Source organism: Giraffa tippelskirchi, chromosome X (assembly GCF_054371585.1).
Source record: "Giraffa tippelskirchi isolate mGirTip1 chromosome X, T2T-mGirTip1v1.2.pri, whole genome shotgun sequence".
In the NCBI taxonomy this organism is placed as follows: Eukaryota; Metazoa; Chordata; class Mammalia; order Artiodactyla; family Giraffidae; genus Giraffa; species Giraffa tippelskirchi.
Genome location: NC_137289.1, coordinates 86,163,211 through 86,183,698, shown reverse-complemented (window position 1 = coordinate 86,183,698; position 20,488 = coordinate 86,163,211). Strand labels below are relative to the sequence as shown.

General features: G+C 39.4%; 1 protein-coding gene and 1 long non-coding RNA gene across 6 annotated transcripts in view; one reads left to right on the top strand and one right to left on the bottom strand.

The window, feature by feature from the left end:
* HDAC8 (histone deacetylase 8) overlaps nt 1–20,488 on the bottom strand; it is a 259,468-nt gene that overhangs the window by 73,344 nt on the left and 165,636 nt on the right. The gene's annotated exons all lie outside the window — the stretch shown is intronic.
* The window catches only part of LOC145536841 (uncharacterized), a 152,112-nt gene that overhangs the window by 87,276 nt on the left and 44,348 nt on the right, over nt 1–20,488 (top strand). The window contains exon 7 of the long non-coding RNA XR_014076046.1: nt 12,478–12,579. This is a non-coding gene — a long non-coding RNA (uncharacterized LOC145536841). The remainder of the gene's footprint in view (nt 1–12,477; nt 12,580–20,488) is intronic.

The following is a 20,488-nucleotide window of genomic DNA, read 5'->3' as shown; positions in this document are numbered from 1 at the left end:
TGTCCTGTATTTTAAAATGGTGATGCAATCATGAGAAAAAAAAATCCAAACTCAACATTTGTATAACTTATACTTGCCTTTTCAATTGATGATAAAAGAACTGCCCAACATGCTTTAATGAGCTTTTGCACATGCTGTTCCCTCTGCTTGGAATTCTCTTTCTCCCTCTCCTGTCTTCTTGGTGAAATCCTATCCATCCTTCAGGATATAGCTCAAATATTATCTCCTTTGTGAGCCATTCTGATGTCCTATGAGAGAATTAATCATTCCTTTCTGTATACTCATAAAGCTCTTTGCATGGAACCTCTACTCTCACACTCCATTATAATTTTTTTTTTCTCACAATGTATTCAGAACTCTGTAAGTCAGGGAACACCTTTGATTTCATCTTGGTATCCCCAGTACAACACCTGCATATAGAAGTAGTCAGTTAATGATTGATGAAATTCCCTGACCACTTTGAAAAATAAATCTGGTAACACATTACAGAGTGTTACAGAAACCTAACAAGGCTTTGCACATAGTATGTGCTTAATGAAGGCTTGCTGATGTTGAATGTAGTAAAAATGGTGCTTCTCTTAGGTCAAGGCTATAGACAGCAATTCTTGCTAGCTCCTTTATGGCACCACAGAGCAGGCACCAGCACTACACAGACAGACATCCTTCTGATGTTCCAGGCACTGAATGGTACATGTGCCCCAAACCATCACCCCCACTGGCTTGCCAGAGGGCATGAAATGGTCCATTATTAGTTACTTGTTGGGGTTAAGGCATTTGCTATAGAAGTTGCCTGCTGGATTGCTTTCACAGAGAGGAAAAATACATCAGAAGCCACCTGAAAGACTTTGAACCTTTTAGAAGACCTGTAGATCATTCATGCCCCTCTCCTTCTAACTACAATCTGTGGTCCACTGAGAATTCAGAACACAGGAAAAGGTCCTAAAGAGTGAAGATCCCACACAACTTAAGTTGTACCTTATAATTACAGTAGTTGTCCCCCTGCTTATTTAACTTATATGCAGAGTACATCATGAGAAATGCTGGGCTGGATGAAGCACAAGCTGGAATCAAGATTGTGGGGAGAAATATCAATAACCTCAGATGTGCAAATGACACTACCCTTATGGCAGAAAATGAAGAAGAACTAAAGAGCCTCTTGATGAAAGTGAAAGAAGAGAGTGAAAAAGTTGGCTTAAAGCTCACCATTCAGAAAACTAAGATCATGGCATCCAGTATCATCACTTCATGGCAAATAGATAGGGAAACAGTGGAAACAGTGGCTGACTTTATTTTTCTGGGCTCCAAAATCACTGCAGATGGTGATTGCAGCCATGAAATTAAAAGACACTTACTCCTTGGAAGGAAAGTTATGACCAACCTAGACTGCATATTAAAAAGCAGAGACATTACTTTGCCAACAGAGGTCCGTCTAGTCAAGGCTATGGTTTTTCCAGTGGTCATGTATGGATGTGAGAATTGGACTATAAAGAAAACTGAGCACAGAAGAGTTGATGCTTTTGAACTGTGGTGTTGGAGAAGACTCTTGAGAGTCCCTTGGATGGCAAGGAGATCCAACCAGTCCATCCTAAAGGAGATCAGTCCTGGGTGTTCATTGGAAGGACTGATGTTGAAGCTGAAACTCCAATTCTTTGGCCACCTGATGGGAAGAGCTGACTCATTGGAAAGATCCTGATGCTGGGAAAGATTGAGGGCAAGAGGAGAAGGGGACAACAGAGGATGAGATGGTTGGATGGCATCAATGACTCAATGGACATGAGTTTGGGTAGGCTCTGGGAGTTGGTGATGGACAGGGAGGCCTGGCGTGCTGCAGTTCATGGGTTTGCAAAGAGTCGGACACGACTGAGCAACTGAACTGAACTGACATGAACTGAATCATAGTAGACAATCCTTGTCAGCTTAGAGTTACAAATTTTTCTATTTGTAAAGTCCTGTGAAGCACGAATCTAAAGAAGATAAAAACCCTACAAAAACTGAGTCAACATTATTAACTTTTTTTTTGTATCAAAGCACTGAAATTCTAAAGTTTGGCTTTTAATCATAGCCACTTACAAAATCTTACTAGTTTTCTCTGGTTGTTGGAGAGTAAAACCCTTATTCTGTTCTGACAAGGGATGTGTAGAAGGAAACCCATTCTACAGTTTGCAAATTCTACTTTCATGGCAAATACACCTATCTTGTAGACCCTCAATATATAATCATAAAATATTTTTTTCCAACAAAGGCACAAAATGGTCAATTACTTCTGTGTTAGCTAGAAACCAGTTAGGCCAACTCTAGATTTTCTGAGCATTCTAGTTAAGAGTAACCGAGGGGACTTCTTCAGCAGTACAGTGGTTAGGACTCCACGCTTCCACTGCAGAGGGCATGAGTTCTGTCCCTGGTTGGGGAACTAAGATTCTGCGTGCTGCATGGTGCAGCAAAACAAAGTAATTGAGATCACCTTCCCTAATTTTTGAAAACCAAACTGTTTTGTGACTCATCAGTTGGTGAGAGTTCTTTTTTAGAACTTAGGGTGTTCTTATATAGCATAGTACTTGAAAGTATTAGGTAGAAGGCCAAAGCTAAACTCTGTTGTATTTAGCTGGAACAAAGACCAATCTTGCTTTCAAATAGTTGTTAGCATTATTTGAACAGTAAAATAATCAAGAGCCCAGAGATAAGCCAAATTTCTCAGCATAATCCTCTTCTACCTCTGTTAGCTTGGGGAGGGATGGGTGAGAGATGGACAATGCCAACACAAATGGAAGTGTACAGTGAGGAAAGAAAAGGAGTGCCAGAACAGTGGGTGAAAAGTTAACTTACTTCACTTAGACCACCATATTAAAACCAGATGTGTTGAAAATGTTGGATGAGAAAAACTGGTGTTACTGATATAGCGTGAACAAACCCTTTGTGCTTTCCTCCCAACACAGTATCATTATAGGGTGCCAGAGGTGTCATTTTATTTCATTTCACATGTAGCACATTCTCAACAAGTTAAACCGTTTCTAATCTTGTGTAATTAGATAGGTCTCGCTACATCCCTCAGTTGAAGGATTTTATGAGCTGCCTTGTTCTGTCTCCCTTTTGTGACAGCTTCTTTGGGGCTGGAAACTAACATTTGCTAACATTTCTTCCCTTCTGGCACCTGTCAGCTGGATGGGCTCTGGGAAAAGGAGGATGGGGAGGAAAGGAATGCAACGTTCCCTCCCTCCCCCTCCCCTGGTATTAGAGCCATCTTTGTCTCCACATAGGGATTACTCTGTTCTGGAAAGTGCTGTTAAGTACACACTCAAAATAAACAATGGGCAGATGAATGAATGGAATGACGAAGTTCTTGTTTTGTTAATTGAGTTTTGTAACAAATTTAAAGTTCCTTTGTTTAGTAAATATAGAGCCTGGTGAGGTGCTAGCCAGAGATGGAAGTCCTTTAATATGGCTCAAGAAGGCCCCAACTTGTGAAGAAAATGGGCCTTAGCTCTTTGATCTTATCATCCGGTCGCTGTGGGCAGAGTGAGCACAGTGAGCTCACTGGAGACAGTGAGCACAGGATGACTGCCTTCTCCCCAACTCACAGCAAAGTTGTGAGAAGTCATCAGATATTTGATATCAGAATCAAAGGCTATGTGAACACCAAGGCTTTTACTTCAATGCAGGAGTGATAACAGCAGTTGAAATTGAGAGTTTCAACTCCCCACCAAAAGCTTTCTTAGGGTCAATTCCTTGACCATTCTATGATGTCTTTGTAAGATTGTTGGCTAGCAAATGCTCTCCATGTGTAGACTGGGAAATCCAGAATTAAGGCTGATTTATGCATCTATGCCTTGGGACTTGTGCATGATTGATTATATGCAGGGCCTGACCTCTCACCACAAAATTCTGTGGTTTTCATCCAATAATGAGAAAAGACAACTGAAGGAGTGCAGTATACAACAGAAATTGGTGAGTGACAGGGCCACCTGACATCCCCTGGTACTTTACAGTTTATAAATTGCTTTCAGAGTGGCCCTTTCATGGACAGGCAGTGTACATTCTTATTTCACCAAAGCAACTGGACTGCAGAAATAAGAGCCAGGGTGCTGGCACAGTCCTGGAGGTCCTGGATTTCTCATGCTGGGGGTGGGGCTGCATGTGGGTAAGCACTTTGCCTTCCAGGAATAGTACTGCTCTGAGACTCCTCTGTAGACTGACTGGAACGGAGATTAAGCCCAGGGTTCTCTTTGCATTCCATTTAGCAGTTTGCTCATGCTTTCACTACAGATCAGCCTCAAGAATTCCTCTGCCAGCTGAGAATCTGAATGCTGCCTTGGCTGTAATACAGTATCTTATTTATTCACATGAATCCCTTCCCCTTCTTGTCCGTGATTATTTTCACCCTAAAATGGAAAGGGGGGCAAATTATGTGAGCATTTGGGTACTGGACTGCAGCCACCCTTGGCGATCTTTGTTACTCTTTGAGATTCTCACCAGCATTGACTAAAGAACAGTGACTCACCCAGAGTAACACATAGTCTCTCTTTCCTTTAGAAAACAGTTCCTCAAAAGTGCTGCTAAGAAAAACAAAACAAAACAAAACAAAACAAACTACAGTTCAAGGGAAAGAAAAAAGCGCTAAGAGCAGAAGATGGTTTTAAACAAGCCTAGAAGATTTCAAAGGAGAGCGTGATTATCTACAAGGGATAGAAAAGTAGCTTGTGCATTTTCGATTTCCTTTCCAGTTCCAAATTTGAGACCTAAACATCTTTTGTCCAGGGGAAGTTGTGACAGGAGGAAGTTAGGTTGATCTTAGCCCCAGCTTACTACCTGAAACTTCCCAAGAGTTCCGAGAGGCTTGCAGCTCAGCACCCCTGGCCAGAGGGGTGGAAGGGAAACAAACAGCAGGAAGGAATAAAAGTGAGAGGCAGCTGGCGCAAATGCAGAGGAGCCCTCCCCTCATTCTAGCCAGTTGTATAGACAGCTGTCTCTTTAATTTAACCCTTAGTCCATCCCCCAAATGACAAAGCTCATTTTGCTCATACAAGTCTCTTCTAGTAGAGACAGTGGTTGGTATAAAGAGAGGAAAAATGTAGAGACAAGGGAGGTTATGTGGGGAAAACTCGACCAAGACAAACAGGGGAGTTTCTTCCCCCCTCAAAACATGCATATGCGGAAGAACTGCCAAAGGAAGACTGAATGAAGAGACACAAACCTCTTGTCAAAGGCAGTCTGAAGGAGGGAGAACAGGCTTGCACAGGCTTGGGGGCAGTTTTGCTTCTACTTCTATTTATATACTAAAGGCTAATTGTGTAAATGGGAGTTTCTTACTTATTTGTAGCTGCACGTGGGTTTGTTTTTCCACACTACCAGAGAGCCGACTCAGCACTACTGTCAGCAGCTCTGATCAATAGAAAGGAGCTTAATTATTCACCAGTCTGGAGACTAGGAGTGTAAATGTGCAAACGGTTTCCCCTCAAGTGGCCTTTGAATTGGAATTCTTGAGTGTTTGGGCTGGAAGCAGCCATATCAAGTATGTTCCAGTTAAACCTCAAAGAAGACTAGGGAGGAATTGGAGCCTAGAGAAGGGAAGTGAATTGACCAGGGTCACACAAGCCATTGAAGCAGCCTGGCCTCTCTTTTTACCTGCTCCACGTTTCCCATCTATTCTTCCACTCCCACCGCCAGAGACCACGCCCCCTCCCCTCCCCCCCCAACAAATGTAGCTGCCTTGGCAAAGTCTGTGTGTTTTTCTCCTGGCTGTTTCACTTGCTATCCCATGACAATGTTGGCAGGCCTAGTGACTGAGCACAGCCTTGATCATGAGAGGGAGCGCTTAGTCCTGTACTCCTGACCTAGCTGGGGAAGGGCCATCCTGCCATTTACAGCCTGCCTTTGGCTCCAAGACCCACAAGATGAGGAGACCAGGGAACACTGTGCTTCCAAAGGCAACACTGCTGCTGTGAACAGATGCAACTGCTTAAAAGAGTTTTTTTTTTTTTTTTCTCTTCTGCAGCTCCTAGCCTGAGAGTTTCAGAAGTAAGGGAAGAATATTCTCCTTCTCCATTCTTCATTTAAAGATATGATGCAATTGATATATATATGTTTAATACAAAATGCTTAATATCTAAATTATATTTGTATGTAATTTCTACCTAAAATATACTTAATATGTAAGTCATGAAACATTATAATAGAATCAAAACCTGTGAGCCCACCATCTGCCTTAACAGAACATTACCAGCCCCACTGTAGCTTCCTACAGGCTCCTCTGCAGCCCACCACTCTGTCTTTCTCCCTGAGGTACCCACAATCATGAACTTAAGTCACTCCCTTGCATTTCTTCGTCATCTTCCTACATACACAGGTATCCCCAGCCAACGTGCTTCTTAGTTTTGCTTGGTTTTGAACTGCAAATATTGGTATCACACTAAATTTTTTGCCATTTGTTTTTACTCACAATTGTGCCTGAAAACCTCTCCCATGATTATCAGTAGTGGTGTTTTATTCCTTTTCATTGTTGCCTAGTATTTCACCGTTGAGTCTACCACAAGAGAAACACGCTACTGTTGAAGAATACCTATTGTTTTTAGGAATTTTTTTGACTATTCTGAACATTGCTATAAACTCCCTTTACAGTACACTTGCCCAAGTTTCTCTAAGGTCTGTTTCTACAAGTGGAATCAGTTAGTTGTAAAGTACATAACATGTTCAAATTTGTTAGATAATGCCAAATTTTTTCCCCTAATTGGTCACCTAATACACACTCCCATCAGAAGTGTTACAGTGTTCCACATCCTCACTAACACTTGCTGCTACTCCTGCTGCTAAGTCACTTCAGTCGTGTCTGACTCTGTGCGGGCCCATAGATGGCAGCCCACCAGGCTCCCCCGTCGCTGGGATTCTCCAGGTAAGAACACTGGAGTGGGTTGCCATTTCCTTCTCCAATGCATGAAAGTGAAAAGTGAAAGTGAAGTCGCTTCAGTCATGTCTGACTCTGTGTGACCCCATGGACTGCAGCCTACCAGGCTCCTCCGTCCATGGGATTTTCCAGGCAAGAGTACTGGAGTGGGTTGCCAGTGCCTTCTCCGCATTAACACTTAGGATTATTTAACTTACATAATTTTTTTCAGGCTGGTGGGTTAAAATGGAATTTTGTGATTTTTGGGGTCATTCCTTGTGTGCATGTGTGTGTGTTTTACTAAAGTACAGTTGATTTACAATGTGTTAATTCCTTGTGGTTTTATTTTGCATTTCCCTGATTACTAATGAGCTTGAGCATCTTTTCACATCTTTTGGCATTCAGATGTCCTCTTCCAAAAGAGGCTTGTTTATATCTTTTGCTCATTTTTCTTCCAGATTTTCTTTCTTTTTTTAAAATTTATTTATTTGACTGCATCAGGCCTTAGTTGTGGCACGAGGGATCTTCTTTGTGTTGGGATCTTTCACTGGGGTGTGGGCTTCTCTTTAGTTGCTGCTCATAGGTTTCTCTCTAGTTGCAGTTTGCAGGCTCTAGAGTGCACAGGCTTATTTGACCCATCAAGGACAGAACCTGCATCCCCTGCACTGCAAGGTGGATTCTTAACCACTGGACAACAAGGGAAGCCCCACATTTTCTTTCTTATGTATTGGTATATGAGATTTGTATATTTCAAATGCTAATACATTTTCAGTTATACGAGCACTAAATATTTCCCACTTTTTGGCTTGTTCTTTCACTTTATGTGTTTTTTGGTGTAAAGAGGCATTTCATTTTAATGTCATTGAATTTAATGATCTCTCTCTTTATGGATGGTGCTTTTTGTATTTCTTTAAAGAAATTCTCCCCTAACTCAATATCACAGAGAAATTCTCCTATCTTAGTGTTTCTTTGTGAGAAAGAGGTTACTGGCATTTGGGGCAGGACACATTCTTTGTGTGGGGCTGGGTCTCACATTGCAAGACACTTTAGCATCCCTGGACCCTGGGTACCAAGTGCCTTTAACACTATTCCTGTCATTGTAACAACCCCAAGCACTCCCATACAAATGTTCCCAGGGGTAGGGGTACTGCCAGTTGAGAACCTCTGAATTATATTTTCTTCTAAAAGTTTAAAGTATTCAGTATATCCAGAATTGAGTTTTGTGTTTGATGTGAGATGGGAATCTCATTTTATTATTTCATTATGACTAACCGATTTTCCAAACATTAGTTATTACAGAATTAATCATTTCACCCAACTGACCTGCAATGTTTCCTGTCATACATCAAATTTCCAAACAGGTATAAGTCTATTTTTGAGTTTTTTATCCTGTTCCATTGGCTTACTTGTCAAACCTCTGTTCCAGTATTATACTGTTAAGTACACCAGCTGTATGATAAATCCTAATATCTGATAGAGTAAGTTTTTCTACTTTATTGTTCTTCAAGAATGCCTTGGTTTTTCTTTGCACTCCCATATAAATTGTAGAACCAGCTTGTCACATTCCATGAAAAAACCTATTGAGATTTTGATTGGAATTACATTGACTATGATTGATTAAGGGAAAAAGTATCTTTTTTTACAATATTGAGTAGCCCTACCTGTACAGAACACGGCTCTCAATTGCAGTAAAGTTTTATGACTTCCTCCTAAAGGATCTTGGAACACCTTTTGTTAGATTTTCTTCATAGATATCTTAAGTTTTTATTGCTACAGTATCTTTTTTAAAATTGCATTTTTGATTCTTGTTGGTTTATAGAAATGACTTATCTTCTTATATTCTCTCTTAAATGTATTACAGTCAGACTTTTCCACTTAGCTCCATCAAAACTGCTCTTGGCAAGGTCACCCATGACTGCACAGTTGCTAAGTCCAATGGTCTCATCTCAGTTCTCATCTCACTTGATTTCTCAGCAGCGTATGATACAGTTGGTCACTCCCTCCTGAAAACACTTCACTTGGCTTCCAGGAAAGCAAACACTGCTGTTTTTCCTCTTACCCCATTGGTTATTTCCGGTCAGTCTTCTTTGCTGTTTCTTCCTCATTTACCCAACATTTTAATGTTGGACTATCCCAGGGGGCAGTCCTTAGACATCTTTTCTTCTCGAGCTATCCATACGTCCCTGGTGATCACATCCATTCTCAAGGTTTTAAATTCTATCCATATGCTTATACCCTATTTTGCAATGCTAGTTCACCTTGTTCTCTGGATTTATCATTCATGTGTTTGTGCAAGTGTATGTATGTGTATACACATACACACAAAAATGATAGAAATATTCCTTCCTCCTGCTTGACATCTCCAACTCAGCTTGTTCAAACTTAACTCTTACTATCCAAAACTGAGCTTCCCACATTCTTCTCTCAGTTGCTTATTCCATCATTCCAGGTGCTCAGAGCAAAATCTTTGAGCCCCTGCTTTCTCTCATACCACTCACAATATGTCAGAAAATCCTCCTTACTCTACCTTCAAAATATAAACAGATTCCTATTACTTCACACAATTGACATTGATACCACACTAGTTTAAGTCACCATTATCTCTTTAAGAAACAGCTTTATTGAGATGTAATCTACATACCATATAATTTAACTTCACAGTATATAATTCAACATCTTTTAGTATATTCACGGGTGGTGTGACCTTCATTCAGTTCAGTTCAGTTAAGTCACTCAGTCATGTCCGACCCTTTGAGACCCCATGAACTGCAGCACGCCAGGCCTCCCTGTCCATCACTAACTCCTGGAGTCCACCCAAACCCATGTCCATTGAGTCGGTGATGCCATCCAACCATCTCATCCTCTGTCATCCCCTTCTTCTCCTGCCCTCAATCTTTCCCAGCATCAGGGTCTTTTCCAATGAGTCAGCTCTTCCCATCAGGTGGCCAAAGAATTGGAGTTTCAGCTTCAACATCAGTCCTTCCAATGAACACCCAGGACTGATCTCCTTTAGGATGGACTGGTTGGATCTCCTTGCCGTCCAAGGGACTCTCAAGAGTCTTCTCCAACACCACAGTTCAAAAGCATCAATTCTTCTGTGCTCAGCTTCCTTTATACTCCAATTCTCACATCCATACATGACCACTGGAAAAACCATAGCCTTGACTAGACGGACCTCTGTTGGCAAAGTAATGTCTCTGCTTTTTAATATGCAGTCTAGATTGGTCATAACTTTCCTTCCAAGGAGTAAGCGTCTTTTAATTTCATGGCTGCAATCACCATCTGCAGTGATTTTGGAGCCCAGAAAAATAAAGTCAGCCACTGTTTCCACTGTTTCTCCATTTTTGGCCATGAAGTGATGGGACTGGATGCCATGATCTTAGTTTTCTGAATGTTGAGCTCTAAGTCAACTTTTTCACTCTCCTCTTTCACTTTCATCAAGAGGCTCTTTAGTTCCTCTTCACTTTCTGCCATAAGGGTGGTGTCATCTGCATATCTGAGATTATTGATATTCCTCCCGGCAATCTTGATTCCAGCCTGTGTTTCTTCCAGCCCAGCATTTCTCATGATGTACTCTGCATATAAGTTAAATAATCAGGGTGACAATATACAGCCTTGACGTACTCCTTTCTGTATTTGGAACCAGTCTGTTGTTCCATGTCCAGTTCTAACTGTTGCTTCCTGACCTGATACAGATTTCTCAAGTGGCAGGTCAGGTGGTCTGGTATTCCCATCTCTTTCAGAATTTTCCGGTTTATTGTGATCCACACAGTCATTACAATATAATTTTATAAGAAATTTGAGCCACTCTAAAATAATGGTTTCATTAGCAGTCATTCTCCATCCCCTCACCTCATGGTGCCTTAGGCAACCACTAATCTACTTTTTGACTCTATGCTGTGCTGTGCTTTGTCAATCATTTGTGTCTGACTCTTTGCGATCCCACGGACTGTAGTCTGCCAGACTCTTGTGTCCATGGAATTCTCCAGGCAAGAATACTGGAGTGGGGTGCCATTTCCTACTCCAGGAGATCTTCCTGACTCAGAGATTGAACCCGTATCTCTTTTGTCTCCTGCATTGGCAGGCAGATTCTTTACCACTAGTGTCACCTGGGAAGTGAGGCAGAGGCCCAGTTTCATTCTTTTGCATGTAGACAACCAGCTGTCCCAGTACCATTTCTGAAAAGACTATTTCCCCTACTGACTTGTCTTGGGATCCCTGTCAAAAATCAGTTGACCATAAAAATGTGGGTTTATTTTTAGACTCTCAATTCTATTCCATTGATCTATATCTCTACACTTCAGTCATGTCTAACTCTTTGTAATCCTATGGACTGTAGCCGGCCTGGCTCCTCTGTCCATGGTATTCTGGAGTGGGTTGCCATGTCCACCTTCAAGGGATCTACCTAACCCAGGGATTGAACTGCATCTCCTGCATTGCAGGTGGATTTTTTATCCACTGAACCACCTCAGCTACAGTCTGTGGGGTTGCAAAGTCAGACACGACTGAGTGACTAACATACACACACATATTTCTACACTTATGTCAGTACCACACTGTTTTGTTTAGTTTAGTTTTGTAAATAGTTTTGAAATCTGAAGTAACTATGACCTCATATAATTGTTAGTAAGTGTTCCCTTATTTTCTATTTTTTGGAAGAGTTTGGCAGGATTGCTTTCAATTCTTCTTCAAACATTTGGTAAAATTTACCAATGAAGCCATCTGGTCCTGGGTCTCCCTCTGGTGGGAAGTTTTTGATTACTAATCCAATCTGTTCAATCAATATAGGGCTATGCAGATTTTCTTTTTCTTCTTGAAACTTAAGTTTTGGCAGTTTGTGCCTTTCTAGGAATTTTCCTATTTCATCTATGTTATGTAACTTGCTGGCATACAAATATTCATAGTATTCCTGTTATAATCATTTTTTAAACATAGTTGCCTTTTTTTTTTTTCCTGCAGCAAGGACTTTTAAGACCTACTTTCTTAGCAACTTTCAAATATGCAATACGGTTTTATTAATTTTAGTCACCATGTTATGCTTTACATCCTCATGACTTAAAACTGAAAATTTGTACCTCTTCACTTTCCTCACCTAGTTCATCTATGCCAAGCCCCCAGTCCCCTCCTCTGGCAAGCACTGATCTGTTCTCTGTATCTTTGAGCTTGGTAATTTTTTGTATGCTTTTTTTCTTTTTAGATTCCACATATGAAATCAGATGGTATTTGTCTTTTTCTGACTTATTCATTTAACATAATGCCCACCAGGTTCATTCAGTGTTTCACAAAATGGCAAGACTTTCTACTTTTTATGGTGGAACAGTATTTCATAGTATGTACAGTCAGCCCCCTGTATCACGGGTTTCCACATTCACAGAGTCAACCAACTACGGACAAAAAATGTTAGAAAAAGAAATTCCATAAAGTTCCAAAAAGCAAGACTTAAGTTTGCTGCATGCTGAAAACATTTACATGGCATTTACTCTGTATTAGGTATTACAAGTAAACTAGAAATGATTTAAAGTATACAGGAGGATGTGCATAGGTTATATGCAAACATGCTATTTTATAAGGATTTAACCATTTGTGAATTTTTGTACCCACAGGGTGTCCTGGAACCAATCCCCTAAGGATATTGATAGATGACTGTATATACCACATCTTCATCCACTGATGAACACTTAGGTTGCTTCCATATCTTGGCTATGGTAAGTAATGCTGCAGTGGACATGTGCTGTACTGTGCTGTGCTCAGTCGCGTCTAACATTTTGCTACCCCATGGACTGCAGCCCCCCAGGCTCCTATGTCCATGGGATTCTCTAGGCAAGAATATTGGAGTGGGTTGCCATGTGCTTCTCCTGTGGATCTTTCTAACCTAGGGATTGAACTCACATCTCCTTCCTACATTGGCAGGCAGATTCTTTACCACCGAGCCACAGTGGACATAGGGATGCATATATCTTTCTGAATTAGTTTTCATTTTCTTTGGGTAAATACTTAGAAGTGGAAGTGTTGGATCATGTAGTAGTTCTATTTTTAATTTCTTGAGGAATCTCCATACTGTTTTCCATAGTGGCTGCACCAATTTACTTTCCAACCAACAGTGTGGAAGGGTTCCCTTTTCTCCATATGCTCTCCAACAGTTGTCTTTTTTTTAATTTATTTATTTTTAATTGGAGGATAATTGCTTTACAATATTGTGTTGGTTTCTGCCATATATCAACATAAATCAGTCATAAGTATACATATATCCCTCCCATATGTCTTTTTGATAGTAGCCATTCTAACACCTGTGAGATGATATCTCATTGTGGATTTGATTCGCATTTCCCTGATGATTAGTAATGTTGAGCACCTTTTCATGTACCTGTTGGACATCTTTATGTCTTCTTTGAAAAAGTGTTCAGATTCTCTGCCTATTTTTAAATTGTTTTTTTTTTTTTTCTGTTTTTGAGTTGAAGCATAATTCTTCTTATTTCTGTAAACTTGGTAGTGATGCTTCCACTTTCATTTCTGATTTTAATTGAGTCTAGCCTCTTTTTTCTTAGTTACTTAGCTAAAAGTTTGTCAATTTTGTCGACATTTTCAAAGAACAAGTTTTGTTTTCATTGATTTTCTATTTTTCCAATTTACTATTTCATTTATTCCCTCTCTAATCTTTGTTATTTCCTTCTTTATGCTTGCTTTGGGTTTAGCTAGCTCTAAATTTATCAGATATCATAAGATAGAAAGTTGGGTATTGAGTTGATACCTTTCTTTTTAACATAGGTACTTATAGCAACAAATTTCCTTCTGATGAGTGCTTTAGCTACATCTCATTTTGTATGTTTGGTATGTTGTTTCTTCATTTTTCTTAATCTCAAAGTATTTTCTATTTTCCCTTTTCCTATTACCTGTTGGTCATTTTAGGTATGTGCTGTTTAATTTCCACGTATTTGTGAATTTCCCAAATTTCCTTCTGTTATTAATTTCTACTTGCATCCCACTGTGGTCAGAAACCATACTTTGTATGATTTTACTCCTTCTGTGCTCTATGGCCTAGCCTGTGGTCTGTTCTGGAGACTGTTCCATGTACACTTGAGTAGAATCCTCTTGTTTTCCAGTGGAATGTTCCATAGATGTATGTCAGATCTAGTTTAGGTCAAGTCTTCTGTTCTGTTGATCTTCTGCCTAGTTGTTCTATCCATTATTGAAAGTGGGCATTGAATTCTCAAACTATTATTGTTTAATTGTCTATCTTGATTGGATTGTTTACTTCATTCACATTTATTGTTGTTATTAATATGCCTAGATTTACACTGTCATCTTGATTTCTGCTTTGTTTTTTATTTTTTATATATGTTACAAATCTTTTTTTATCTTTCTTTGTATTAGGTAGATATTTTCTCATGTAACATTTTAATTACTTTCATGATTTTTAAATTATTATTTTTGAGTTATTTTAACTGTGATTTTCTAGGGCTTCTAATGCATATCTTATTAGAATCTACTTCAGATCTATATTGACTTAGTTCTAGTGAAATATAGACATTTTATATAGCTTCACTGCCTCCCTCTTTTTATGATGTTATTGTCACATATATACATTTATATATATAATAAATCTAACAATACATGGCTGTAATTATTACTTTATATAATTCTACGTCTTTTAAAAAGGCTGAGGGGAGTTCCCTGATGGTTTAGTAGTTAGAATTCGGCACTTTCACTGTGGATGCTCAGGTTTGATCCCTGGTCAAGAAAGCATCCCACATGCCACATAGTCTGGCCAAAATACAAAAATAAACAAATAAATAAAATAATGCTGAGAGAAAAAGGAGAATAAATATATATTTATAGTGTTCACTAATATTCTTACTGTTCTTTCCATTTCTTTCTGTGAGTTGGAGTTCTCATCTAGTGTCATTTCCTTATTTCAATACAGCTTTCTTCCCATTTCATTCCTTTGTGCTGTTATTGTCAAATATTTTATATTTCTATATATTATACTCCCAACAATACAATTATATTCATATTGTTTTATGTAATTGATTTTTAAATCAGTCAAGAGGGGAAAGGGGAAGAAATATGCAATTATACTGTCTTTTCTAATTACCCACATAATTACCTCCACCAGCATTTCTTGTTCTTCATGTGGATTCAAATTACTGTCTGACATCACTTACTTCCAGCCTGAAGAACTTCACTTAATATTTCTTTTAACAAAGGTATCCTGGCAATGAATTCTGTTTCTTAAAACATTTATCTGGGAATGTTTTTAATTCACCTTCATTTTTGTTAGATATACGATTCTTGCTTTTTAAATAAATTGTTAGTAGTTTGACTAGGTCATCCTTCTTGACTCCATTGTTTCCTATGGGAAGTCAGCTGTTAATCTTATGGGGGTTCCCTTGTATGTGATGTGTCTTTTTTTCTCTTCCTGCTTTCAAGATTTTCTCCTATTTGTCCTTCAGTATTTTACTATGATGACCCTTGGTATTATCTCTTTGGGTTTCCCTAGAAATAATTTTCTTAGGTGTGTAAAAATTTTTTTTTTAAATCAAATTTGAGAAATTTTTGGAATTCCTTGGTGGTCCACTGGTTAGGACTCAGTGCTTTCATTGCCAGGGCTTGGGTTTGAATCCCTAATTGGGGAACTAAGTTCCTATAAACTGCACAGGATGTACCCCTTCCCTCACCAAAAAATCCCACCCCCTAAAAAACAAAAAAAGAAACAAATTTGAGAAGTGTTAAGGAATTTTGTAAATACCTTTTTCTGTCCTTTCATACTCTCCTTTCTTTCCAGTGCTCTTATTACTTATATATATGTTGTCGCGCTTATTCATATCCCTTATTTCTCTGAAACTCTCTTCAGCTGCATTTTCTCTCTGTTCTTCAGATTGATAATAACTATTGACAATCGATCAAGTTGACTGATTCTTTCTTCTGACAACTCATATCTACTATAGATCCCCCTCTAGCAAATTGTTCATTTGTTACTATACTTTTCAAGTCCAGAATATACATTTGGTTCTTTTTTAATAATTCCATTTCTTTATTGATAATCCATATGCCTCCTGAGAAACCTGTATGCAGGTCAAGAAGCGACAGCTAGAACTGGACATGGAACAATGGACTGGTTAAAACTTGGGAAAGGAGTACCTGAAGGCTATTGTCACCCTGCTTATTTAACTTATATGCAGAGCACATCATGAGAAATGCTGGGTTGGATAAAGTGCAAACTAGAATCAAGGTTGCTGGGAGAAATATCAATAATCTCAGTTATGCAGATGACACCACCCTTATGGCAGAAAGCAAAGAGGAACTAAAGAGCCTCTTGATGAAGGTGAAAGAGGAGAGTGAAAAGGTTGGCTTAAAACTCAACATTCAAAAAATGAAGATCATGGCATCTGGTCCCATCACTTCATGGCAAGTAGGTGGGGAAACAATGGAAACAGTGACAGACTTTATTTTCTTGGGGCTTCAAAATCACTGCAAATGGTGACTGTAGCCATGAAATTAAAGACACTTGCTCATTGGAAGAAAAACTATGACAAACTTAGACAGTGTATTAAAAAACAGAAACATCACTTTGCTGACAAAGGTCCATACAGTTAAAGTCATGGTTTTCCCAGTAGTCATGTACAGATATGAGAGTTGGACCATAAAGAAGGCTGAGCACTGAAGAATTGATGCTTTTGAATTGTGGTGCTGGAGAAGACTCTTGAGAGTCCCTTGGACAGCAAGGACATCTAATCAGTCAATCCTAAAGGAAATCAGTCATAAGTATTCATTGGAAGGAATGATGCTAAAGCTCCAATACTTTGGCCACCTGATGTGATGAACTGACTGATTGGAAAAGACCCTGATGCTGGGAGAGATTGAGTGCAAGAGGATAAGGGGGTGACAGAGGATAAGATGGTTGAATGGTATCACTAACTCAATGGACATGAGTTTGAGCAAACTCTGGGAGACAGTGAAGGACAGGGAAGCCTGGTGTGCTGCAGTCCATGGGACTGCAAAGAGTTGGACACAACTTAGTGACTGAACAACAACAAAATGTATTGAGACACTGCCATCATACCTTCTTTTACTTCATTAAGCATAGTCGCCTTTAGTTCTTTGAACATACTTATAACAATTGTTTTGAAATCTTTGTCTGCTTAGTCTTCCACTTGAGACTCTTCAAAAAGAGTATTTTTATTGCTTTTCTTTTTTTCCTTCTATGTATGGGTCATATTTTCCTGTTTTCTGGGGGCGGGGCAGGAAAATTATTTTTCTCATATTTCTTTTGGTTGAAATCTGGACCTTATAGATAATACATGCTTTGAACTATGGGATACTGATTCCCCACCCCACCCCAGGTGTGGTGGCTTTTAATTTCTTGCTTATTTGTTTAATTACTTAAATGAACATTGTGAAGTTTATTCTCCCTACAGAGTGAAGCTTCTGATGTCCCTGCTCTGATTTTCCCCCTGTTTTTAATCTTTTTACTTGACTACCTAGGGGTTAGCCCTGGTTTGGCACAAGCCACTTATTGCCAAGGTTGTTCTTTAAGTCTCCTAAGTCTGTTACATTTTTAACCATTATCATTTGGATATGTTTCTGGTTTGGAGGCTACTGTCATAATTCAGGGTTTATATTTTTGCCTCCTGTTCAACCAGGAACTAGCAGTTTGAAGGTTCTCTCTGTGATGGCTCCTGAAAGGTCACAGCTTTGGGCAGGAACAAACACAGTCTTCCAGACTCCCAAGGATTAATATGATGTTACTTTTAAGTCTGGCTTTCTAGGAGTCCCTCCTGGGTCAGAGTAGCTTATCATGCACTGCAGACAGTGTTTAGTTAGAAGCTGTATTTTTAAATCACTTGTGCCAGTGAAACTTTTGCCCTGTATTGATGGCTCTGTGTGCAGCTCAGGGAATGCTTTCAAGTTTGCTCCATGTCCTACTGTGTTCCTGAGTGGGAACAGCCTAGCAATGTGCACAACTTCTCAACTTCCTGAGTTGACTGTGATACCAGGAGGTCTCTTCTTTCCTGTCTTTTTCTCTGGTCCTCTATTAAAGTGGCTGCTCTGCTGTTTTAATAGTATCATGGAGCTATAGGCCTCTTAATTGTTTTCTACCCAAATTCCCATGTTTTTTGTTTTGTTTACAATGCCCTTAGGCATGGAATTATCCACTTTTGGTTACAGGTAAAGTCAGTCTCTTCAAGCAGCACTGGGAGTTTTTTATCCTTATGGCTGACCTATCTTCCCAGCGCAGAACCCCCATGTCACTACTCTGGAGCTGGGCATAGGAACTTGTTTTTCCATGAGTGACACCCTCCCTCAATGAACAGTGGAGGGTGGTGGTAGCCCCTGCTCTTCTCAGATTGCTTTTCCTGGTGTGGAACCACTACCCTATGAGTGAGCCAGGTTGGGGGCAATCAGGGCCTCAGTATTCTCAGCCTGCCTTGCACAGGTTAGAGTAGGAGCTGGTTGGAGGAAAAGAGACCAGGTCTTCTTGACCATGCCTGCTTGGACATGGAGCTGGGAGAGATGAAAAATTCCAGCAGCCTGCCCTTCCCTGGGTGAAATCATAACCCCAGACTGGAAACTGCAGGGAAAAAGAACATCCATCCTCTTGGCTGCATCTGCCCAGAGTAGCGAGTTTGGGGTAGAGATCCTGCAAGCCGAGTTGGGGAGGGTGGTAAAGTTGTGATAAGAGCATGAGTCATGGCTCAAATGCCATAGACTGCTGCTGTTCTCGGCTTTTGGCTTCCCTTGTGGCTCAGTGGTAAAGAATCCGCCTGCCAGTGCAGGAGATGCAAGAGACCTGGGTTCAATCCCTGGGTCAGGAAGTTCCCCTGGAGAAAGAAATGGCAACCCACTCTAGTTCCCCTGGGGAAAGAAATGGCAACCCACTCCAGTTTTCTTGCCTGGGAAAATCCCATGGACAGAGAAGCCTGGCAGGCTACAGTCCATGGGGTCACAAAAGAGTCCAACACGACTTAGTGACTAAACAACAACAACATTCTTGGCTTTGGTCGTCTTGTTTACTTATCTTTGTTTTATATTTTAATAATTTTTGCTTTTGTGTCTATTATTTCCTTCCTTCTGCTTTTCTGGATTTATTCTATTGTTTATTATCTTAGTTTAGTTGAATGCTTAGCTCATTAACTTTCAGTCTTTCTTTGTTTTTTTCTGGTGAGATCTCAGTTCCCTGACCAGGGATTGAACCTAGGCCACAGCAGTAGAAGCCTGGAATTCTAACCACTATGCAACCAGGAAACTCCCTCTTCCTTTTTAACATAATCACTTAAGCCTATAAACAGCCCTGTAACCACCACTTTAGGTGCAATGTACAAGCTCATTTTAAAATATTTTCTAATTTCCATTAAGATTTCTTCTTTGGCCCAGAGAAGAAATACATTTTAAAATGTGTTTACCTGGGAGAGGGCGAGGGCGGGATGATATGGGAGAATGGCATGGAAGCATGTAAATTATCATATGTGAAACGAATCGCCAGTCCAGGTTCGACGCATGATACAGGGTGCTCGGGGCTGGTGCACTGGGATGACCCGGAGGGATGGGATGGGGAGGGAGGTGGGGGGGGGTTCTGGAAGGGGAAAACATGTACACCCATGGTGGATTCATGTCAAAACAAATACAATATTGTAAAGGTAAAAAATAGATAAATAAACTAATTTTAAAAAAGTGTTTAAAAATTTCTAAAACTGTATTTTAACAAAAAAAAAACTATACATCTGGATTTATTTATATCATCTTTATGCTATAAGTTCCATTTTTGCTGTGTTTTTTCCCTCTTTGAATCAAATGAGGGTTTTTTTGCCTCATTCCATTTTTCCACTTCAATTATTTTTGAAGATATTTATTCTTTTCCTACTCTTTTAGTGGCTACCCTTGAAATTCTACCATGCTTACTTAATTCAATAAAATCTAGAGTTTATTAACTTATGTACCATCTTTTCAAAGGGACCCTTAGAATGTTCTGACTCTAATCCTCAACATCAAGTTGCTATTGTGAAGCCTTTAAATTCTGTGTTTTCTGTCTTCTTTTAATCCCACAAATTATAAATTACTAATACTACCCACATGTTTAACTTTTATTTTCTACTTAAAGTTCTTTTGTATATCTCAGAACTTCAGTTTTAGATAATTTTTCTTATTTAGTGACAAAGGTTGGTGGTAAATACTTTAAATTTTTTTATATCAAAATGCCTTTATGTTGTCTTTATTCTCTGAAGACAGTTTCATAGTATATATAATTCTAAGATGAAAATTATTTTCTTTGAGCACTTTGAACATTATATTCTAATTTGGCTTCCAGTGTTGCTGTTGAGAAGTCAGTTATTGGTCTAATTGTTGTTCTTTTGTATATGATCGGTCTTTTCCTTCTAGCTTGTTTCAAGATCTTTGTCTCTGGTGTTCTGCAGTTTGACTGTGATGCATGTAGATATCAGTTTCTTTTTATTTATTTTGCCTGAAATTTCTTAGGTTTCCTGAGCCTGCAGATTTTTGTTTTTTCAAAATTCTGGAAAACTTCCAGCTATGATTTAGGTGAATTGCTCCTCCCCCTTTACTATTCTTTCTTTCTAAAATTCTAAAGAGATTAATGTTGGACTGTTCTGTTTTATCCTC